Genomic DNA, 22,272 nt, shown 5'->3' with positions numbered 1-22,272 from the left:
GAGGACCCCATACAATAGTTCCCACACCATATGATGGCCCTCACACTGTTTGAGGGTCTCCCACATTACTTCCCACACCATATGATGGCCCCACATTTTTCCCCATACTGTATGAGGGTCCCCACAATAGTTCCCCAACCATTTGAAGGGCCCCATATTATACCCAATATTGTATGAGAGCCATCACATTCTTCACACACCATATTAATAGTTCACATGCCATGATGGCCTCTACATTAGCCCCCATAATGTATAAGGGCCCCCCACATTAGTTCCCACATCATATTATGGCCCCCACATTAACCCCCGTATTGTATGAGGTCCCCATGCAATAGTTCCCACACATATGATGGCCCTCACACTGTATGAGGGTCTCTCACATTATTTTCCACAGCATATGATGGCCCCACATTTATCCCCATACTGTATGACTGTCCCCTCAATAGTTCCCCCACCATTTGAAGGCACCCACATTAACCACATATTGTATGAGGGCCCTCACCATAGTTTCTATGCCATATGATGGCCTCAACATTAGATAACCATAGTGTATGAGGGCCAGCCCATCAGTTCCCACACCATATTATGGCTCCCACATTAACCCTCATACTGTTTGAGGATGCCCTACAATAGTTTCCACACCATATGATTTCCCAACATTAACCCCCATACTGTATTAGGGTCCCCTACAATAGTTTTCACACAAAACACTGTATGAGGGCCCCCAAATTAGTTCCCACATGATATGATGGCCCCCATACTCTATATGGGTCCCCACAATAGCCCTTAAAAATGTATAGGAACCTCACTCCAACACCAAAAAAGTTTTAAGTAAAATTAAAAAAATATCATATACTCACATAATCTAGAATCCTGATGAACTCACCAGGCGGACCAACGTGTTGATGTCCCTGCACTAACGGTCAGCTTCTCAGGCACTGCAGGATGGTGCAGTAGCTAAGGAGTCAGCGCATATCTGATATCCTGTGCATGCGCCAGCGCCTCGGCCACTGCATCGTCCTGTCATGGCCAAGAGGCTGAGCAGAACTGCAGGTAGACAGACCTCCCGGCTCTACTACAGAGCCTATTTGTATCGTCATGCTGTGTATCGGGTAGCTGTAGCTCTAGGAGTGCCTGTTCAAGTGCAGGGCCAAGGGTGACCACACCCACTGCCCTCCCGGCAGCTGCGCTACTGAAAAGTGGTCATTTATAATGCCACCAGAATTTTTTATGATATGAGTAGAAACTAAGTGAGAGTGACAAAATGCCAAATAAGAGTATAAAAAAAAATAGATTTTTTTTTTTTTGTAGGTTTTAAATGGTAGCCTGGTTTAACTCTCACATTACCAAGAAAGAACCTGAATTCCAAGCTATGGAAACACAACAGATATCTGTAATATGGGTCTCACTTTTTTTTTTTGTTCCCATATTTTAAGTTTCAGGTTCTTCATTAATCCTTGATGCTGTTTACTATGTGAAGGAGACTACAGCAGACAAATGTCCTTAGCCCTGTAAGAGTTCTACACTGTGCAGTCAATTATATGTATCTTGTATATTTACTATATCATCATTTTTATGCATATTTCCCAGCTTCAAGCTGTATAATCTTGAATGATTATTAGATGAAGCAGATCAGATGATGTGTATTTGTGTAATGAGGATGGTGCCGTCTCAGGATTCAACTCCCTTTATCAAGGTGTGTAGTATTATTAGGCAACTTGTTTTCCTCAGGCAAAATGGTCCAAAAAAGAGATTTAACTGATGCAGAACTCTTGAAATTGCTAAGATATGGGAATGTAACCACAGAACCATCAAAGGTTTGACTGCAAATAGTCAACAAGGTTGCAAAAAACATGTACAACAAAAAATGCACATTAACTGCCAAAGATTTGTTAAGAACTAAATGTGAAGCGGCCAGGAACTCATTATTCTCCAGTATTGCCATGCTCCAGACCTGCTACCTAACTGGAGTGCCCAAAAGTACAAGGTGTTCAGTGACATGGTTAAGTAAGTGAGGCTGCGCATGCCCGGGAAGCTGATGGAAATTCCGCTCTTGTGTACTTCCCGTCGCCTCCCCGGGCATGCGCATTGAATCGGAATGTACGTCTCCAGCTTTTTTTTTATGTGAACCACTGTGAGTCAGGGGACGTACACCCAGATTCAGTGCGCATACCCAGGGAGCTGATGAACAGTGTGCAAGCGCGGCTTTTCCTAGACTGTTGCCATGACGTCAAACCAGTCATGGCAATTGATCACAATGCTGTGGGTGTGCATGATTTGAACAGGAAATTGGTTGATTTGTGACTGAAACGATAAAAAGTGTCACGCCAATGACCAAAACAAAAGGTATGTGAGGCAATCCCCTAATGATATAAAGTGTTTTTCAATACTAGGAGCTTTTCTTTGAGAACCATATTAGTGATGTACTTTGCATCAATAACAACACATTGGGGGCGGTTTAATAACAAAAAATTAGGTGACAGGTTCCCTGTAATTGTGAACATATAGTTTATATCAAATTCAATTTCTGTGCTTTCTATAGTTGTCTATTTTCCAGCTGCAGTTGTCATTTTTTTCTGTCCTCGCACAAACCAATGAGGCAGTTGTAACAATCACTGTGTTGAGGTTGGACAACCCCTCTGTCACTTTGATGTAATTGAAGCTTGTCCAAAATGTTAAAAATGATTGGGGGGCTAAACCGAAACACATGGTTTTGCCACCCTATATAATAGCACAGAAAGTACATGTCGGTCTGTATTACAGAACTTTGCCACTTTATGGTGCTTTCATGAACTAGTGATGGAACATTTTTATTGGATCTGTGAAAAGCAATCTGTTAGGGTTGGCAGAACCCACCGAGTATACACAGTATATATGTATAAATAGGTGCGTTCGCAACCCGGGGTCCATCGTGCAGGAAAGGAACCTGCTGCTGGCAAATGGCAGCGCTATATGGCGGTATAAACAAACTCTGTTAACTCCACAGAGTCACTAGAAATATGATGCTATGCCCTGTTAGTGTCACAGGGGAACACAGCTAAATGCTGAGCTGATGGCAGTCAGTGGTCACGCACCCAGAAAAGCACACAAACACTCCTCACCGGAGATGCCGGTATTCTAGGGGCTTATTTCAGCCGGGTCCCTGAATACATACATGCAAACTCCTCACCGGAGGTGCCGGTATTCTGGGGGCTTATTTCAGCCTGGTCCCTGAGTACACACATACAGGCACGACCACAAATAACAAGCTCATGACATGAGGTGATACTAGCGCATGGCCGTGCGGCCATGCAAACCTTTTATAGCTGCAGCAGCTTCAGGACCTTCCTAGGGAACCAATGGAAGTTTCTACAGTACCTGAGCAACTTCAGGACCTTCCTAGAGGACCAATGATAGCTGCTGCAGTACCTGAGCATGTGACCCCTGACCTCCAATGAGAGGTCTTACCTTGGGCATGCTCAGTGTGTGCAAAGTAGGAAAGCCTTCTCCCTGCTGACCAGTGCAGGCTACAACAGCAGAGCCTGGAAAGGCAGTAGTAATCTTTTGCACAGTATCAGACTGAGTGAGACGCTAAGACCGACATCTCCGCTGAGCAGGCTCCACTGCGGCTGATGCAGAATGGGAGACCGCAGCAGACACGCCTCGAGATTCCCCCTGTGCAGCTGCGGGAACCAGTCTCCTAACATTACCCCCCTCCTTGGGCCTCGCTACGCTCAAAGGCTGCAATAAGCAGCGGAGCACGAATGTGCTCCACAGGTTCCCAGGTTCTGTCCTCTGGGCCGTGACCCTTCCAGTCCACCAGATAATATTTCTTGCCACGTACCACCTTGCACCCCACGATAGCATTCACCTCAAACTCATCCGTGGATGAACCCAATGTCTCGGCAGATGACTCGGAAAACCGGGACAAATAGACGGGCTTTAAGAGGGAAACATGAAAGGTGTCGGTGATACCAAGGCGTGGAGGACTATCCAAACAGTAGACTACAGGGTTGACCTGTTCCAGAACCTTGAAAGGGCCTATGTAGCGAGGCGCAAACTTAGTAGACTTAACTCGCAACCTGATGTTACGGGAGGAGAGCCACACTAAGTCGCCAGGAGCAAAGGTGGGAGCAGGGCACCGGTGTGCATCAGCAGAAACCCTAAGTCTCTCCTTGGAGGCCTGGATGGCATCCTGTGTGCAGTCCCAAATGTCACTTGCCTCCACTGCCCAGTCTTCCACCCTAGAATCGGTGGATGACATGGGCACAGGAACACGCAGATGCTGGCCGTAATTAACCCCTTAAGCCCCGAGGGTGGTTTGCACGTTAATGACCGGGCCAATTTTTACAATTCTGACCACTGTCCCTTTATGAGGCTATAACTCTGGAACGCTTTGACGGATCTTGGCGATTCTGACATTGTTTTCTCATGACATATTGTACTTCATGTTAGTGGTAAAATTTATTCGATATAACTTGCGTTTATTTGTGAAAAAAATGGAAATTTGGCGAAAATTTTGAAAATTTCGCAATTTTCCAACTTTGAATTTTTATGCCCTTAAATCACAGACATATGTGACGCAAAATACTTAATAAGTAACATTTCCCACATGTCTACTTTACATCAGTACAATTTTGGAACCAAAATTTTTTTTTGTGACGGAGTTATAAGGGTTAAAATTTGACCAGCAATTTCTCATTTTTACAACACCATTTTTTTTTAGGGACCACATCTCATTTGAAGTCATTTTGAGGGGTCTATATGATAGAAAATACCCAAGTGTGACACCATTCTAAAAACTGCACCCCTCAAGGTGCTCTAAACCACATTCAAGAAGTTTATTAACCCTTCAGGTGTTTCACAGGAATTTTTGGAATGTTTAAATAAAAATGAACATTTAACTTTTTTTCACACAAAATTTATTTCAGCTCCAATTTGTTTTATTTTACCAAGGGTAACAGGAGAAAATGGACCCCAAAAGTTGTTGTATAATTTGTCCTGAGTACGCTGATACCCCATATGTGGGGGTAAACCACTGTTTGGGCGCATGGCAGAGCTCGGAAGGAAAGGAGCGCCATTTGACTTTTCAATGCAAAATTGACTGGAATTGAGATGGGACGCCATGTTGCGTTTGGAGAGCCCCTGATGTGCCTAAACACTGAAACCCCCTACAAGTGACACCATTTTGGAAAGTAGACCCCCTAAGGAACTTATCTAGAGGTGTGGTGAGCACTTTGACCCACCAAGTGCTTCACAGAAGTTTATAATGCAGAGCCGTAAAAATAAAAAATCATATTTTTTCACAAAAATGATCTTTTCGCCCCCAATTTTTTATTTTCCCAAGGGTAAGAGAAGAAATTGGACCCCAAAAAATGTTGTGCAATTTGTCCTGAGTACGCTGATACCCCATATGTGGGTGTAAACCATTGTTTGGGCGCATGGCAGAGCTTGGAAGGGAAGGAGCGCCATTTGACTTTTCAATGCAAAATTGACTGGAATTGAGATGGGACGCCATGTTGCGTTTGGAGAGCCCCTGATGTGCCTAAACATTGAAACTCCCTACAAGTGACACCATTTTGGAAAGTAGACCCCCTAAGGAACTTATCTAGATGTGTGGTGAGCACTTTGACCCACCAAGTGCTTCACAGAAGTTTATAATGCAGAGCCGTAAAAATAAAAAATCATATTTTTTCACAAAAATGATCTTTTTGCCCCCAATTTTTTATTTTCCCAAGGGTAAGAGAAGAAATTGGACCCCAAAAAATGTTGTGCAATTTGTCCTGAGTACGCTGATACCCCATATGTGGGTGTAAACCATTGTTTGGGCGCATGGCAGAGCTTGGAAGGGAAGGAGCGCCATTTGACTTTTCAATGCAAAATTGACTGGAATTGAGATGGGACGCCATGTTGTGTTTGGAGAGCCCCTGATGTGCCTAAACATTGAAACCCCCCACAAGTGACACAATTTTGGAAAGTAGACCCCCTAAGGAACTTATCTAGATGTGTTTTGAGAGCTTTGAACCCCCAAGTGTTTCACTACAGATTATAACGCAGAGCCGTGAAAATAATTATTTTTTTTTTCTCAAAAATGATTTTTTAGCCCCCAGCTTTGTATTTTTACAAGGGTAACAGAATAAATTGGACCCCAAAATTTGTTTTCCAATTTGTCCTGAGTACGCTGATACCCCATATGTGGGGGGGAACCACTGTTTGGGCGCATGACAGAGCTCGGAAGGGAAGGAGCGCCATTTGGAAAGCAGACTTAAATGGATTGGTCAGCAGCCGTCACGTTGCATTTGCAGAGCCCCTGATGTTCCTACACAGTACAAACCCCCCACAAGTGACCCCATATTGGAAACTAGACCTCCCAAGGAACTTATCTAGATGTGTTTTGAGAACTTTGAACCCCCAAGTGTTTCACTAAAGTTTATAGCGCAAAGCCGTGAAAATAAAAATTCTTTTTTTTTTTCACAAAAATGATTTTTTAGCTCCCAGTTTTGTATTTTCACAAGGGTAACAGGATAAATTAGACCCCAAAAGTTGTTGTCCAATTTGTCCTGAGTACGCTGATACCCCATATGTGGGGGGAACCACTGTTTGGGTGCATGACAGAGCTCGGAAGGGAAGGAGCACCATTTGGAATGCAGCCTTAAATGGATTGGTCTGCAGGCGTCACGTTGCATTTGCAGAGCCCCTGATGTACCCAAACAGTACAAACCCCCCACAAGTGACCCCATATTGGAAACTAGACCTCCCAAGGAACTTATCTAGATGTGTTGTGAGAACTTTGAACCCCCAAGTGTTTCACTACAGTTTATAACACAGAGCCGTGAAAATAAAACATCTTTTTTTTTCCCACAAAAATGATTTTTAGCCCCCCAAATTTTTATTTTCCTAAGGATAACAAGAGAACTTGGACCCCAGAAGTTGTTGTTCAATTTGTCCCGAGTACGCTGATAACACATATGTTGGGGTAAACCCCTTTTTGGGCGCACGGGAGAGCTTGGAAGGGAAGGAGCACTGTTTTACTTTTTCAACGCAGAATTGGCTGGAATTGAGATTGGATGCCATGTCGCGCTTGGAGAGCCCCTGATTTGCCTGGACAGTGGAAACTCCCCAATTCTACCTGAAACCCTAACCCAAACACACCCCTAACCCTAATCCCAATGGTAACCCTAACCACACCCCTAGCCCTGACACACCCATAATTCTAATCCCAACCCTAATCCAAACCGTAAATGTAATCCAAACCCTAACCCTAACTTTAGCCCCAACCCTAATCCTAACTTTACCTCCAACCCTAGCCCTAACCCTAACCCTACCCCTAACCCTAAACGTGACTGAAATACGTGGCACTGAAATACGTGGCACTGAAATACGTGGCACTGAAATACGTGGCACTGAAATACGTGGCACTGAAATACGTGATATGTGGCACTGAAATACGTGGCACTAAAATATGTGGCACTGAAATACGTGATACGTGGCACTGAAATACGTGATACGTGGCACTGAAATACGTGGCACTGAAATACGTGATACGTGGCACTGAAATACGTGGCACTGAAATACGTGGCACTGAAATACGTGGCACTGAAATTTGTGGCACTGAAATACGTGGCACTGAAATACGTGGCACTTAACCCTCCGTCATACAATATTCGGACTAACGAGTTCACATACAATGTGCCTGTCAGGCGCCTGCTGGAAAAATACCTATAATATCTAATGTTTGCAATTTCAGTGCTCTAAAAGTGATCAGTGACCTTCATAGGGATGTAATAAAAGAGACTACACATAATCAGTTGCAAAAAAAAACATTTACTTAACATAAAACTAATACCTATGAAATACAAACTTTTCAAAACTCCCGCCAAATAGTCCCCAGTTCGACTCTCTCAAAAAAATGTACAAAGAAAATTTTTGAACACAAACTTAATTTTAAGGTACCTTAAGTACTATTAAAAACATATTCAATCAGAAGTAGATGCTGAGGTTTCCCCAGAAAAGTCACACTTGCAGAGCAAATAGCAAGAATTACACACCATTTTTGCATGTGTCAGGCAAATTGCTTTATGACATTTGAGACATTCATAATTTGAAAGCCTTCTGGTTCCGCTTTCCGTTTGGCAGGTGGTGCATCTCCTTCTTTTGTGAGGTGGTGCAGATGGTGACTTTTCACCATCATCTTCTGGGCGGAACCTTTTGAGCTGAACTTGAAGGCGAGAGGGGATACCGATTGTTTTCACGCTTCTCCTGCGTAGCTCTCCAAGTACTAGTTCATGGGCCAATTTTTTCAGATACAATCGTCTACGGAGTGGTTCAAGCTTGTTTTCAAGATAAATCACTTGTGAATTTATACCACCCAAATTCAACATAGCAAAAAATATGACCATTGGCCAGCGTATGATGTTTCTGCTGACGTTGAAAGTGGAGCACATCTGATCTGCTGTATCCACACCCCCTTTGGTGGCATTGTAAAATGTAATTATCTCCGTTTTTTTTTCTGCCCCAGTCCCAGGATCGATGGCAGCATCATCATGAAGTGTTGATAGAAGAAGTACGATTTTTTTGGCATGTGGTACATAGGAAACTAAAGCCTTTCCATTATGGAATGCAAACATACTGCTGTACTGTTGTCTCTCTTTCACACTTACAAACTGTGGCGGCAATTCCCTTTTGTTTTTTCTTACAGTTCCCACATATGACAGCTTCTGAATTTTCAGATAATCAATCAGATCACAACTTGTAAACCAATTGTCAGCTGTAATATTGCGACCCGATCCAAATAAGGGTTCAGCCAGTCTTTTTACAACATCAATGGGTTTGTTGCTCACACAGTAAGGACCTTCTGGTTGTTTTCCTGCATAAACTTCCAGGTTGTAAGTGTAGGTCTTACTGGCATCAACAAGGGCATAAATTTTTATTCCATATTTGTTTGGCTTTGATGGAATATATTGACGAAAGGCACATCTACCACGAAAACCAGGGAGCATTTCGTCAATAGTGAGATTCTCTCCAGGGTAATAACTTTGTTTACAGTTTACAACAAATCTTTGAAATATATCACGAATTGGAGCAAGTCGGTCATGTGTTTTGCGTTCGGTTTGGGTAGTTCTGTCGTCAAACCGAAGGCAACGAATTAGAATCTTGAATCTGTTTATGGACATAACAAGGCTAAATTTTTCAACTCCATCCCCATCTTTACGCCAAAGTTCCTCCAAACTTTGTCTATTTGCCCGATAAGCTCCTGCAAGGTACAGTAATCCAAAAAAAGCACGCAGTTCTATTTCATCTGTGGGCTTGATGGTTCTGTTGCAGATATACTTGTCCTTTATAATGTCTATATATTGGTTGGTATATGTGACAATAGAGTCCAGAATGTCATCTGTAAATATACTGTTCCAGCATTCAACTGCAGTTTTTGCATTACGTGCAGTTCCTATTACTGCAGGAAGGTGAGTAATAATGTTTAAAGGTTCCCTACGTTTTTTCTGGAATGGCTTCTTGTTCCATTTAGTATTTTTATCTTTTCCAATATAATATGATCCAACTTCTTCATCCTCACCACTGTCACCATCTTGCTCTGTTTCAGAATCCAGGACACATTCTTCCACCTCATCATGAGAATCAATCTCACTTTCCTCTCCTAAATCCTCATTCAGTGTGAGGTCTCTATCATCTAACAGCATATTTGTTACTTCCTCAACATCAAGTTGTTTGGATAAATTGTACATTTTCCTCTCCATTTCAGCAGATAATCTGAAGCAAGAGAAGGAATATGTTAGGGAACTACTGTATATGCCTGAGCAGCACACTTTCTTTTATAAAATCTCCCTTATTTCTATGAAATATCCTCACATTTTGTGCTATACATTCATAAAACAAGCTAAATAAACTATTGTGATGAATAAAAACATAAAATACCAACCTTACTGAATGTGACGTATTCACATACAATGAGCCTGAGAGATCTGTGCAGCTATATCCTCTCCCCTGAAGCTCTGAAATCCAACTGTGATATCAGGTTTCACAGACCTTCAAGAGACAGGAGACTACTTGGAGGGAGGGGCTTTCCTCACAATCTGGTGAGGAAGGAGAAATGAAAGTAAAAGAGAAGCGCCTGTCAGATCAGTTGTATGTGACGGAGGGTTAAATACGTGGCACTTAAATACGTGGCACTTAAATACGTGGCACTATGACTGTCAGAAAATGTTCATTAAATGGTTAGGGGTGAGGTTAGGGGTAGAGTTAGGGTTAGGGTTTGGATCCCTTTATCACCTTGATGGTGGTGGGTGGCTTTTCAGTGTGTTTTCTGTTTTTTTCGATAAAAACGCATGCGTTTTTAACGCAAACAAACGCATGTGCTTAAAAACGCAAGAAAATACTGCAGGTTGTATTTCTGAAAATGAACGCATGCAGAAAAAAAACGCATGCGTTTGAAAACGTGACCAAACGCGTACAAAAAACGCATGCGTTTTCAATGTTAAATATAGGGAAAATACGCATGCGTTTTTTTGTGCAAAAAACGCTGCAGACAAAAACGCAAGTGTGAAACCAGCGACGCTTGTTATAGCAAAAAAGTTTTTGTGTCTCCACATTTTGAGACCTCTAATTTTTCCACATTTTGCTCCACAGAGTCATGTGAGGTCTTGTTTTTTGCGGGACGAGTTGACGTTTTTATTGGTAACATTTTCGGACACGTGACCATTTTTGATCACTTTTTATTCCGATTTTTGTGAGGCAGAATGACCAAAAACCTACTATTCATGAATTTCTTTTGGGAGAGGCGTTTATAACGTTCCACGTTTGGTAAAATTGATAAAGCAGTTTTATTCGAAGGGTCAGTACGATTACAGCGATATCTCATTTATGTCATTTTTTTATGTTTTGGCGCTTTTATACGATAAAAACTATTTTATAGAAAAAATAATTATTTTGGTATCGCTTTATTCTCAGGACTATAACTTTTTTATTTTTTTGCTGATGATGCTGTATGGCGGCTTGTTTTTTGTGGGACAAGATGACGTTTTCAGCGGTTCCATGGATATTTATATCAGTCTTTTTGATCGCGTGTTATTCCACTTTTTGTTCGGCGGTATGGTAATAAAGAGTTGTTTTTTGCCTCGTTTTTTTTTTTTTTCTTACGGTGTTTACTGAAGGGGTTAACTAGTGGGGCAGTTTTATAGGTTGGGTCGTTACGGACGCGGCGATACTAAATATGTGTACTTTTATTGTTTTGTTTTTTTTATTTAGATAAAGAAATGTATTTATGGGAATAATATATATATATTTTTTTATTTATTTAGGAATTTTTTTTTTTTTTTTACACATGTGGAAAATTTTTTTTTTACTTTTTTACTTTGTCCCAGGGGGGGACATCACAGATCGATGATCTGATAGTGTGCACAGCACTCTGTCAGATCACCGATCTCACTGACAGGGCTGCAGGCTTACCAGCGTCTGCTCTGAGCAGACACTCGGTAAGCCACCTCCTTCCCTGCAGGACCCGGATGCCGCGGCCATCTTGGATCCGGGACCTGCAGCCAGGAAGGAGGTAGGAGACCCTCGCAGCAACGCGATCACATCGCGTTGCTCCGGGGGTCTCAGGGAAGCCCGCAGGGAGCCCCCTCCCTGCGCGATGCTTCCCTATACCGCCGGTACACTGCGATCATGGTTGATCGCGGTGTGCCGGGGGTTAATGTGCTGGGGGCGGTCCGTGACCGCTCCTGGCACATAGTGCCGGATGTCAGCTGCGATAGGCAGCTGACACCCGGCCGCGATCGGCCGCGCTCCCCCCGTGAGCGCGGCCGATTGCGTATGACGTACTATCCCGTCACCCGGAATTAAGTCCCAGGTCACCTTGACGGGATAGTACGTCATACGGGATTAAGGGGTTAAGGAGAAAAGGAGTCTGCCCGGTAGAGTCGGCTACAGTGTTGTTCAAAGTAAATTCCACCCAATGTAGCAAAGGTGCCCAGTCATCCTGCCTGGCGGAAACAAAATGTTGTAAGTATGTGACCAGAGTTTGGTTGGCCCTCTCTACCAACCTATTCGTCTGGGGATGGTATACAGAAGAGAGATTCAGCTCTATGCTGAGTAAATGACAGAGTTCTCTCCAGAACCGAGACGCAAACTGAGGACCACGGTCACTGACACTTTTGTCATGCATGCCATTTAGACGGAAAACATGTTTGACGAACAACGCCGCTAAAGCCCGTGCAGAAGGTAACCGTGGAAGCGGAACCAAGTGCACCATCTTAGAAAAATGGTCGGTGACTACCCAGATAACTGTACAGCTATGACACTTGGGTAAGCCTACCACGAAATCCTTCCTAACCATCTCCCAGGGCCTGTCTGCCACCGGCAGGGGGTAAAGTTGCCCAGCAGGCCGTTGCCGAGGAGACCGATTCTTGGCGCAGGAGACACACACCCGAATATAGTCCCCGATGTCACGAGCCATAAGCAGCCACCAGTACGTCCTTGCCAAGAGCTCAGATGTCCTCTTGGTCCCAAAATGTCCCCCCACCCTGGACGAGTGAGCCCAAGAGAGAACCTCCGGTCGCAAACTAGATGGAACGAAAGTCTTGCCTGGGGGCACAGACTCTAGCGAAACCAGAGCCACAGTTCTCAGGCTCTCTGAAGGGACAATAAGCCGAGGCTCCTCCTCCTCCTCGGATGACACTACAGAGCGAGAGAGAGTGTCGGCACGAACGTTCTTCTCCCCAGAAAGAAAATGGAGGGTGAAATGGAACCGGGAGAAGAACAGGGACCATCTAGCCTGATGAAAATTTATCCGCTGGGCTGTCTGTAAATACAGCAAGTTCTTGTGGTCTGTGAACACCTGGAAGGGAAAGCGAGCTCCCTCAAGAAGATGTCTCCACTCTGAGAAAGCCAACTTCATAGCTAGCAACTCCCTGTCCCCGATGGAATAATTCCTCTCCGCTGGTGAAAAGGTCTTAGAGAAGAAGAAGCAAGGATGCTTACAACCTTGAGCATCCTTTTGGAAGAGGACTGCTCCAGCACTAACAGATGAGGCATCCACCTCCATAATAAATGGCTTATTTACATTGGGGTAATGTAGGATGGGAGCGCTAGGAAAGTGTGACTTAATCAAGAGAAAGGCCTTGGAGACCTCCTCCGACCACAACTTGGGATTTGCCCCCTTCTTGGTGAGGGCAACCAAGGGAGCTACCAAAGTTGAGAAGTGGGGAATGAACTGGTGATAGTAATTAATGAATCCCATAAAGCGCTGCACCGCTTTGAGAGAATGGGGTTCCTGTCAGTCCATCACAGCCTGTAGCTTGGCAGGATATATAGCCAATCCCTGGGCAGAGATGATAAGCCAAGGAAAGGCAAGGACTCCTGCTCAAACACACACTTCTCCAACTTGGCATAGAGGGAGTTAGCCCGTAGGAGGTCGAAGACCTTGCAAACATCTCTCCAGTGGGAGTATACACTCACCGGCCACTTTATTAGGTACACCATGCTAGTAACGGGTTGGACCCCCTTTTGCCTTCAGAACTGCCTCAATTCTTCGTGGCATAGATTCAACAAGGTGCTGGAAGCATTCCTCAGAGATTTTGGTCCATATTGACATGATGGCATCACACAGTTGCCGCAGATTTGTCGGCTGCACATCCCAAAGATGCTCCATACAAGGCAGGATGGATCCATGCTTTCATGTTGTTTACGCCAAATTCTGACCCTACCATCCGAATGTCGCAGCAGAAATCGAGACTCATCAGACCAAGCAACGTTTTTCCAATCTTCTACTGTCCAATTTCGATGAGCTTGTACAAATTGTAGCCTCAGTTTCCTGTTCTTAGCTGAAAGGAGTGGTACCCGGTGTGGTCTTCTGCTGCTGTAGCCCATCTGCCTCAAAGTTCGACGCACTGTGCGTTCAGAGATGCTCTTAGGCCTACCATGGTTGTAACGGGTGGCGATTTGAGTCACTGTTGCCTTTCTATCAGCTCGAACCAGTCTGCCCATTCTCCTCTGACCTCTGGCATCAACAAGGCATTTCCGCCCACAGAACTGCCGCTCACTGGATTTTTTTTCTTTTTCGGACCATTCTCTGTAAACCCTAGAGATGGTTGTGCATGAAAATCCCAGTAGATCAGCAGTTTCTGAAATACTCAGACCAGCCCTTCTGGCACCAACAACCATGCCACGTTCAAAGGCACTCAAATCACCTTTCTTCCCCATACTGATGCTCGGTTTGAACTGCAGGAGATTGTCTTGACCATGTCTACATGCCTAAATGCACTGAGTTGCCGCCATGTGATTGGCTGATTAGAAATTAAGTGTTAACAAGAAGTTGGACAGGTGTACCTAATAAAGTGGCCAGTGAGTGTATATCTGGAGAGTAGATGAGAATATCATCCAGATATACTATGACCGAGGTGGAAAGCATATCCCGGAAGATGTCATTTACAAAGTCTTGGAAAACGGCTGGGGCATTACAGAGCCTGAAGGACATCACCAGATATTCATAGTGCCCATTCCTGGCGTTAAAAGCCATCTTCCATTCGTCCCCCTCATGGATGCGAATCAGGTTGTAAGCACCCTGCAGATCTAATTTAGTAAATACCCTTGCTCCCCGTAGCCTATCAAAAAGCTCAGATATAAGGGGTAGTGGGTACTTATTCTTAACGGTGATGGCGATGGTGACCCCTGTAGTCTATGCATGGATGCACTTCTCCATTGTTCTCTGTACGAAGAAGAACCCAGCCCCTGCAGGTGACACTGACTTCCTAATAAATCCTCTTGCCAGATTCTCTCGGATATACTGTGACATTGCCTCAGTCTCCTGGAGACAACGGATAGACTCGACCTCGGGGAGGCTCAGCACCAGGCAAGAGGTCAATAGGACAGTCATAGGGGCGGTGAAGCGGAAGGGTCTCCGCAGCCCTTTTGGAGAACACGTCTGCTATGGGACAATATTGCTTGGGGAGAGAGGATAAATCTGCAGGTACCTCAGTTGTAACAACCTGAATGCTTTCCCTCTGACATCTACCCCCACAAGATTTACCCCATCCTAAAATTCTGCCTGTGGACCACTTGATATGAGGAGAGTGATACCATAGCCAAGGCATCCCCAACAGGATCTCATCAATTCCCTCAGGAATGATGAGCAGAGATATAAACTCCTGATGAGATGGCGAAAATGACAGAGTGAAAGGGATGGTCTGGTGTGTTATCTGTGAGGGTAGTGTCGACCCATTCACCACTCGTACAGTTACTGGTTGAGCTAGCATTACCAGGGGAATTGCGTGATGTTGGGCGAAGGCAGAAGACATAAAATTGCCCTCTGCCCCAGAATCCACGCAGAGCTCTACTGAGTGAATGAATGAGCCTATTGTAATTGTCCCCTTAAAGGACAATTTGGAGGCAAACGTCGCCGTGTCTAGTGTACCTCCACCTACTACCACTAGATGGTGACGTTTCCTCCACTGCTGTGAACATCTGGTGGCAAGATGTCCTGACTGCTGGCAAACATGGCAGACCTTGAGTGCAGGAGCGCTCCGGGACTTAGATCCCGCTCGTGACACTTCCATGGCCTCATGTGACTCAGGGACAGGACCGGAGATTCCAAAAGTTTGGCGAAGGTGGGAGCCAGCCAAAACCTCTGCCTACACTGGGCCCGCTCTAACCTCCCCTCATGAAAATGGAGGTTAATACGGGTAGACACAGCTATTAACTCCTCCAGTGTGGCTGGAATCTCCCTTGAGGCCAAAGCGTCCTTCATGTGATCAGCCAGCCCCCTCCAAAATATAGGGATAAGGGCTTTATACGACCACTCCAGCTCAGATGCTAGGGTGCGGAAGTGGACGGCAAAATGGCTGACCAAGGACGAGCCCTGAATCAATGCCAACAGTTGGAGCTCTGTATCATGGGTGACTCGAGACTAGTGTTGAGCGATACCGTCCGATACTTGAAAGTATCGGTATCGGAAAGTATCGGCCGATACCGGCAAAGTATCGGATCTAATCCGATACCGATACCCGATACCAATACAAGTCAATGGGACTCAAGTATCGGACGGTATCCTGTATGGTTCCCAGGGTCTGAAGGAGAGGAAACTCTCCTTCAGGCCCTGGGATCCATATCAATGTGTAAAATAAAGAATTAAAATAAAAAATAGGGATATACTCACCTCTCCGGCGGCCCCTGGACTTTACCGCCGTAACCGGGAGCCGTTGTACCTAAGAATGCGCGCTTGAAGGGCCTTAGATGACGTCACGGCGCTCTGATTGGTCCGTAGCAGTCGCGTGACCGCTACGCAACCAATCACAAAGCCGTGACGTCACCTAAGGTCTTTCAAGCGCTTTCAATACGCGACCAATCAGAAGCTGCGGACGTCTTCTAAGGTATTTCAAGCGCTTGAAAGACCTTAGGTGACGTCACGGCTTTGTGATTGGTCGCATAGCGGTCATGCGACCGCTACGGACCAATCAGAGCGCCGTGACGTCATCTAAGGCCCTTCAAGCGCGCATTCTTAGGTACAGCGGCTCCCGGTTACGGCGGTAAAGTCCAGGGGCCGCCGGAGAGGTGAGTATATCCCTATTTTTTATTTTAATTCTTTATTTTACACATTGATATTATTCCCGATACCGATTCCCGATACCACAAAAGTATCGGATCTCGGTATCGGAATTCCGATACCGCAAGTATTGGCCGATACCCGATACTTGCGGTATCGGAATGCTCAACACTACTCGAGACCCTAAAAAGACCTGTTTCAGAGTGCTCAGGAACAGCGGAGCACTCTGCACCACATGATTGCCACGCTCCCACAGCGGCATAGCCCACTCCAACGCCCTGTCTGACAGGAGAGACACAATAAATCCCACCTTTGCCTGCTCTGTGGGGAAATGTCCGGCCAGGAGCTTGAGATGTATAGAGCACTGGCTCATGAAACCCCTACAAGATTTACTATCACCAGAAAATTTTTCTGGCAGCGAGGCGAGATAGAGTCGGAACAGGGGTGGCCGTGGACAAGGTTGCTGCAGCCACGCTAGCAGCCTGAACAGCAACTGCAGTAACATCCACAGCTGAGGTTGTGTGCTCGAGAGCCGCCACCTACCCTTCAGCTGCTGATTGTACTGCAAGGATTGCTGTTTGTCCACCATTTACTAGCCAGACCCTGGTGCTAGTATTATGTTAGGGCTGGCAGAACGTACTGAGTATATATATATGTATAAATAGGTTCAAACCTTTTATAGCTGCAGCAGCTTCAGGACCTTCCTAGGGAACCAATGGAGGTTGCTACAGTACCTGAGCAACTTCAGGACCTTCCTAGAGGACCTATGATAGTTGCTGCAGTACCTGAGCATGTGACCCCTGACCTCCAATGAGAGGTCTTACCTTGGGCATGCTCAGTGTGTGCAAAGCAGGACTTAGTCCCAGAAAAGCCTGCTCCCCGCTGACCAGTGCAGGCTACAACAGCAGAGCCTGGAAAGGCAGTAGTAACCCTTTGCACAGTATGAGACTGAGTGAGACACTGGGACCGACATCTCCACTGAGCAGGCTCCACTGCGGCTGATGCAGATTGGGAGACAACAGCAGACACGGCTCAAGATTCCCCCTGTGCAGCATCGGGAACTCGACTCCTAACACCATCCTTTTTATGTCTTTTAATTGAATTATTATTTGATAGTAGACAATGAACACTTTAGATTGGATCAATACAGAACAGATCCATCATACTGTCTTGTACATGAAATCATATTCTGAGTCAATAAAGCTTTAAAATTGAGTGGATGTCTTTATACTTGTGAGACCAGACTGAGAACTTTTTCTAACTATTTGTACTTTAATAGTTTCACTACTATTTCACTCCTGGTCCCTTGAAGTGCTGTCTTTAGTTATTCACATCAAGATACAACAATGGTTGAAACTTTTACCTGAGGGAGCAGCTGTACTTCTCATCATCTTCCTGTCATTAATGGATAATTAAACTACTCATATAGAATTTTTAGTAGCTAAGGATTGTGAGAGTGAGAGTGGACTTGGAACACATTGTGCCTCCCTTTCCCACTGCTCATCCTACAAATACTTCAAAAGGTTTATTACATGAAGTTTTGCATCCAAATCATGGGAAAGGTTATTACAACATCTTATATCGGGATGTAAGAACCTGCAGGTAGGATGAATTCTCTGATAATGTGTTTGTTTCTTAGGTAAAGGAGTGGGGAGCAGAATGTGTGACTCATCAATGTTCTATGGAAATAATAACCAAATGTTGCCATCTTCTGATCGAACTGGGTAGGGCAGAAATGAAAGATGGATGAAGCATTTTTGGAGGGATGAACTTGAAGGGGTTGCCTGTTCAGGTGGTAGCTGTGGTGTAGGTAATAAATATAAAAGGGCTGAATAGTAAGGTGGGAAGAGAGTTGGTGCCAGCATGTGAGACCGAGAGGAGGTATAAGTAGTGGAACGTAGAGGCAGAAAAACTGAGGGTGGTTGGAGACCGAGGCAGGCGGAACATTGTTGGCCAAGCACTGAAACCCAGATTTTACCAGTGAAGACCCGAGGTTCAGACTCTGTTGGTCAAGACTAGGGATGAGCGAAACCGTGGATGTTTGGGTTCGTCGGATTCCACAACTCTACCTCAGCTTGAATCAGAACTCAACCTCCCACCTCTCTCTCTCCTTCTGGAACTCTGAACACTAAAATGGAAGTCGGTATTCAGAGTTCAACTTTGGACACAAGGTGTCCAGTACAAACTCCGAACTTTACAGTTCGGGTTCGCTCATCTCTAGTCAAGACCCAAAGCCAAACCTTCATCAGTCAAGACCCGATATCCGGACACCGCAGGTCAAGCACCAAAGGACAGACGCTGATCATTGTATGAGGCCAGATGTCTATCTTAGTGACAAGGAGACCTGAGTGAACCGGATCATTTCTGTGGGTGTGGGCTGGGGCTGCATTTCATGAAGGACCAAGGGCAATTAGTGTGACAAACACACACAGTATACTAACTGACTCACTTATGAAGGACTGGCGGCCTAGTGGAAAATACTGATGACCCCCATTAGTGTCAGTATGATAATCAGAAGCGCTTGAAGAGCCTATTATAGTAACGGCCTATTTTTGGGAGAGACGCCTGTTGAGCTAAGACAGAAAGACATTAATAGTCGTTTAACTGAGCGGTAACTAGATAGAACATAGAACAAGATATTGCAATTGTTATACTGTTGTTATTGTCATTAACACTAAGTTTGAGTGACTTCTTATCCTATACCCAAATATCCATCTGTTCCCATTTTTAAAGGGAATCTGTCCCCCCACGGGATGTACAGTATATGGCCTATTAATATGGGCATACAGGTAATACATATGTTATATAAACTTGCAATATTCCTGCTGCTTCCATAAAATTCAAAATGTATTCAACTTGATTAAAATATTTTTTTAAAACAATTTTTTAACTCCTGAACTGTATCACGCTACACAGGGGTGAGACAGAAAGACGAGGTGAACCCAAAAGTGGACCCTCTGGGTCGCGGTCCCAGAGCCCCCTAGGGCGAGCAAACCTGATAGATGCACCCCCTATACAGGGAGTGTTAGGAGCAGGCCCATGGAGGATGGAACCGCAACTGCCGGAGTCAAAGGGACGACTGGGTGAAGCAGCGGGACAGGAACGCTGAGGATGACGAGGCGGAGAACTGAAAAGGAATAAAACAAATATTAACAGACGGCTGGAGCAGGAGTAATAAGGAAACGGAGGAAGCAGGGGAAAGCCGGAGGAACCGAAAGCACAGAAGGTACGGGACACAGGAAGCTATCCTAAGGATGGGCCCGAAGACAACGCTGGAACAAACAGAACTGTTACAACGAAGATACGCAGGCGCTTACCTGAGGAAGCGCCGAACAGAAATACCCAGTGGGCGCCACCATATTGGAGGCGGAGCCACCGGGTTACAACCTCCCAGAAGGCAGAGCGGCGGAGGAGACCCTAGGGCGCATGCGCCGACCGCCGACGCGCCGAGAAGCAGAGAAGCCGGACCGAGAAGAAGAAGGAGGGACGTTGGGAGCGCGCCGGCCGGACAGGTAGGTATTGGCAACCGTGACAGTACCCCCTTTCTTACTCCCCCTCTTTTTAGAACTGGAAAGAAACCTCTTCAAAATATGGGGTGCATTGATGTCTTCTCGAGGTTCCCAAGATCTCTCCTCAGGACCAAAACCCTTCCAGTCAATTAGAAATAACGTCCGACCCTTAACCATTAACCATTTTTTGGGCTAGAATATCCCTCACCTCCAATTGATCGTCGGAAGAGGAGAAGGATGGGACAAAAGGAGAAGAAGAGTGAAAACGATTAAATACAGCAGGTTTAAGAAGCGAGACATGAAAGGCATTAGGAACACGCAAAGAAGCAGGTAATTTTAACTTATATGCCACATCATTGATTCGGTTAGAAATTTCAAAGGGGCCAATGTAGCGAGGACCAAGTTTATGAGAAGGGATTTTTAGCCTAATGTACCGAGAGGAGAGCCACACCTTATCCCCCGGTTGATATGGAAGAGCATCAAGACGTCTCTTATCTGCATACCTTTTCATACGATCACTGGCCTTAAGAAGCGACTCCTTAGTCTCCTGCCAAATTTTGGAGAACTCCTGGGACAAAGAATCAGCCACCAGTACGCCTGAAGTGCAGGAAATGGGAAAAGGAATGCCAGGGTGTTGCCCAAAAACCACAAAGAATGGAGATTTAGAAGAAGATTCACAAGGGTGATTGTTATAGGCAAATTCAGCCCATGGAAGCAAGGAAACCCAATCATCTTGATGAGCATTGGAGAAATGTCGTAAATAGGACGTGAGAACTTGATTGACACGCTCCACTTGGCCATTAGACTGAGGATGATAAGCGGAGGAGAAATCTAGGGTCACCTTCATTAAGCCACACAGAGCTCTCCAAAACCGAGCAGTGAACTGGACTCCACGATCCGAAACGATACGACGAGGAAAGCCGTGAAGTCAGAAGATATGAAAGATGAAGATCTTCGCCAATTCGGGAGCAGATGGCAATCCAGATAAGGGTATGAAGTGGGCCATTTTGGAAAATCGATCCACTACCACCAGAGTAACGGAGCAATTAGAGGAGCGAGGGAGATCCGTGATAAAGTCCATGGCAATATCACTCCAAGGACTAGAAGGTACTGGAAGCGGATGTAAGAGTCTGGAAGATAATTGCCGAGGAACCTTATTCTTAGCACAAGAGGGACAAGAGGCAATGAAATCCAGGATGTCTTGACGAAAGGACGGCCACCAGTAGTGACGTGCTATAAGAGAAAGTGTCTTCTTGGCTCCCGCGTGCCCGGCAAATTTGGAGGAGTGACCCCAGAGCAGAACTCTCCTTCTGTCCTCACTTGCCACGAAGGTCTTCCCAGGAGGCGGAGAAATTGCTTCCAGAGGAGCAACGGAAATGACCCTAGTAGGCTCAATAATATGTGCAGGACTCTCCACTTCATCCAAAGGTTGAGAGGACCGTGAGAGAGCATCAGCTCTGACATTTTTGTCTCCTGGACGGAAATGGAGTTCAAAATCAAAACGTCCAAAAAACAGGGACCATCTGGCCTGTCGAGGATTAAGTCTTTGTGCTGATTGCACATAGGCTAGGTTCTTATGGTCCGTAAATATAGTGAAGGGATGAACAGCCCCCTCGAGGAGATATCACCACTCCTCTAAGGCCAACTTAATGGCTAACAGTTCCTTGTCTCCGATAGAGTAATTACGTTCCGAAGAGGAAAATGATTTGGAGAAGAAACCACACGTAACGACACGTCCAGAAGCTGACTTCTGTAAGAGGACTGCTCCGACTCCCACGGAAGATGCATCCACTTCAAGAACAAAGGGTCTGTTGGCATCTGGACGATGAAGCACCGTGGCTACAGCAAATTTCTGTTTCAAAGTTAGAAATGCATTTTGCGCCTCCGAGGACCAGTTGTTGGAAGCAAGTCCTTTGCGAGTGAGAGCTGAGATGGGCTTGGTTAACGAAGAAAAATGTGGAATGAATTGCCTATAGTAATTGGCGAAGCCGAGGAAACGTTGAATGGCTTTAACTCCTACTGGCCGTGGCCAATCCAGAACCGCAGACACCTTAGCTGGATCCATCTTCAGACCGGCATCAGAAACAATATATCCCAGGAAAGGTACACTTGATTGTTCAAAAACACATTTTTCGATCTTGGCAAAAAGATGATTCTCACGGAGGCGTTGTAGAACAAGACAGACGTCACGTCGATGGGAGGAGAGATTCGGAGAGAAGATGAGTATGTCGTCTA

Source organism: Ranitomeya variabilis, chromosome 3 (assembly GCF_051348905.1).
Source record: "Ranitomeya variabilis isolate aRanVar5 chromosome 3, aRanVar5.hap1, whole genome shotgun sequence".
In the NCBI taxonomy this organism is placed as follows: domain Eukaryota; kingdom Metazoa; phylum Chordata; class Amphibia; order Anura; family Dendrobatidae; genus Ranitomeya; species Ranitomeya variabilis.
Note: the sequence above shows the minus strand (reverse complement) of the source record.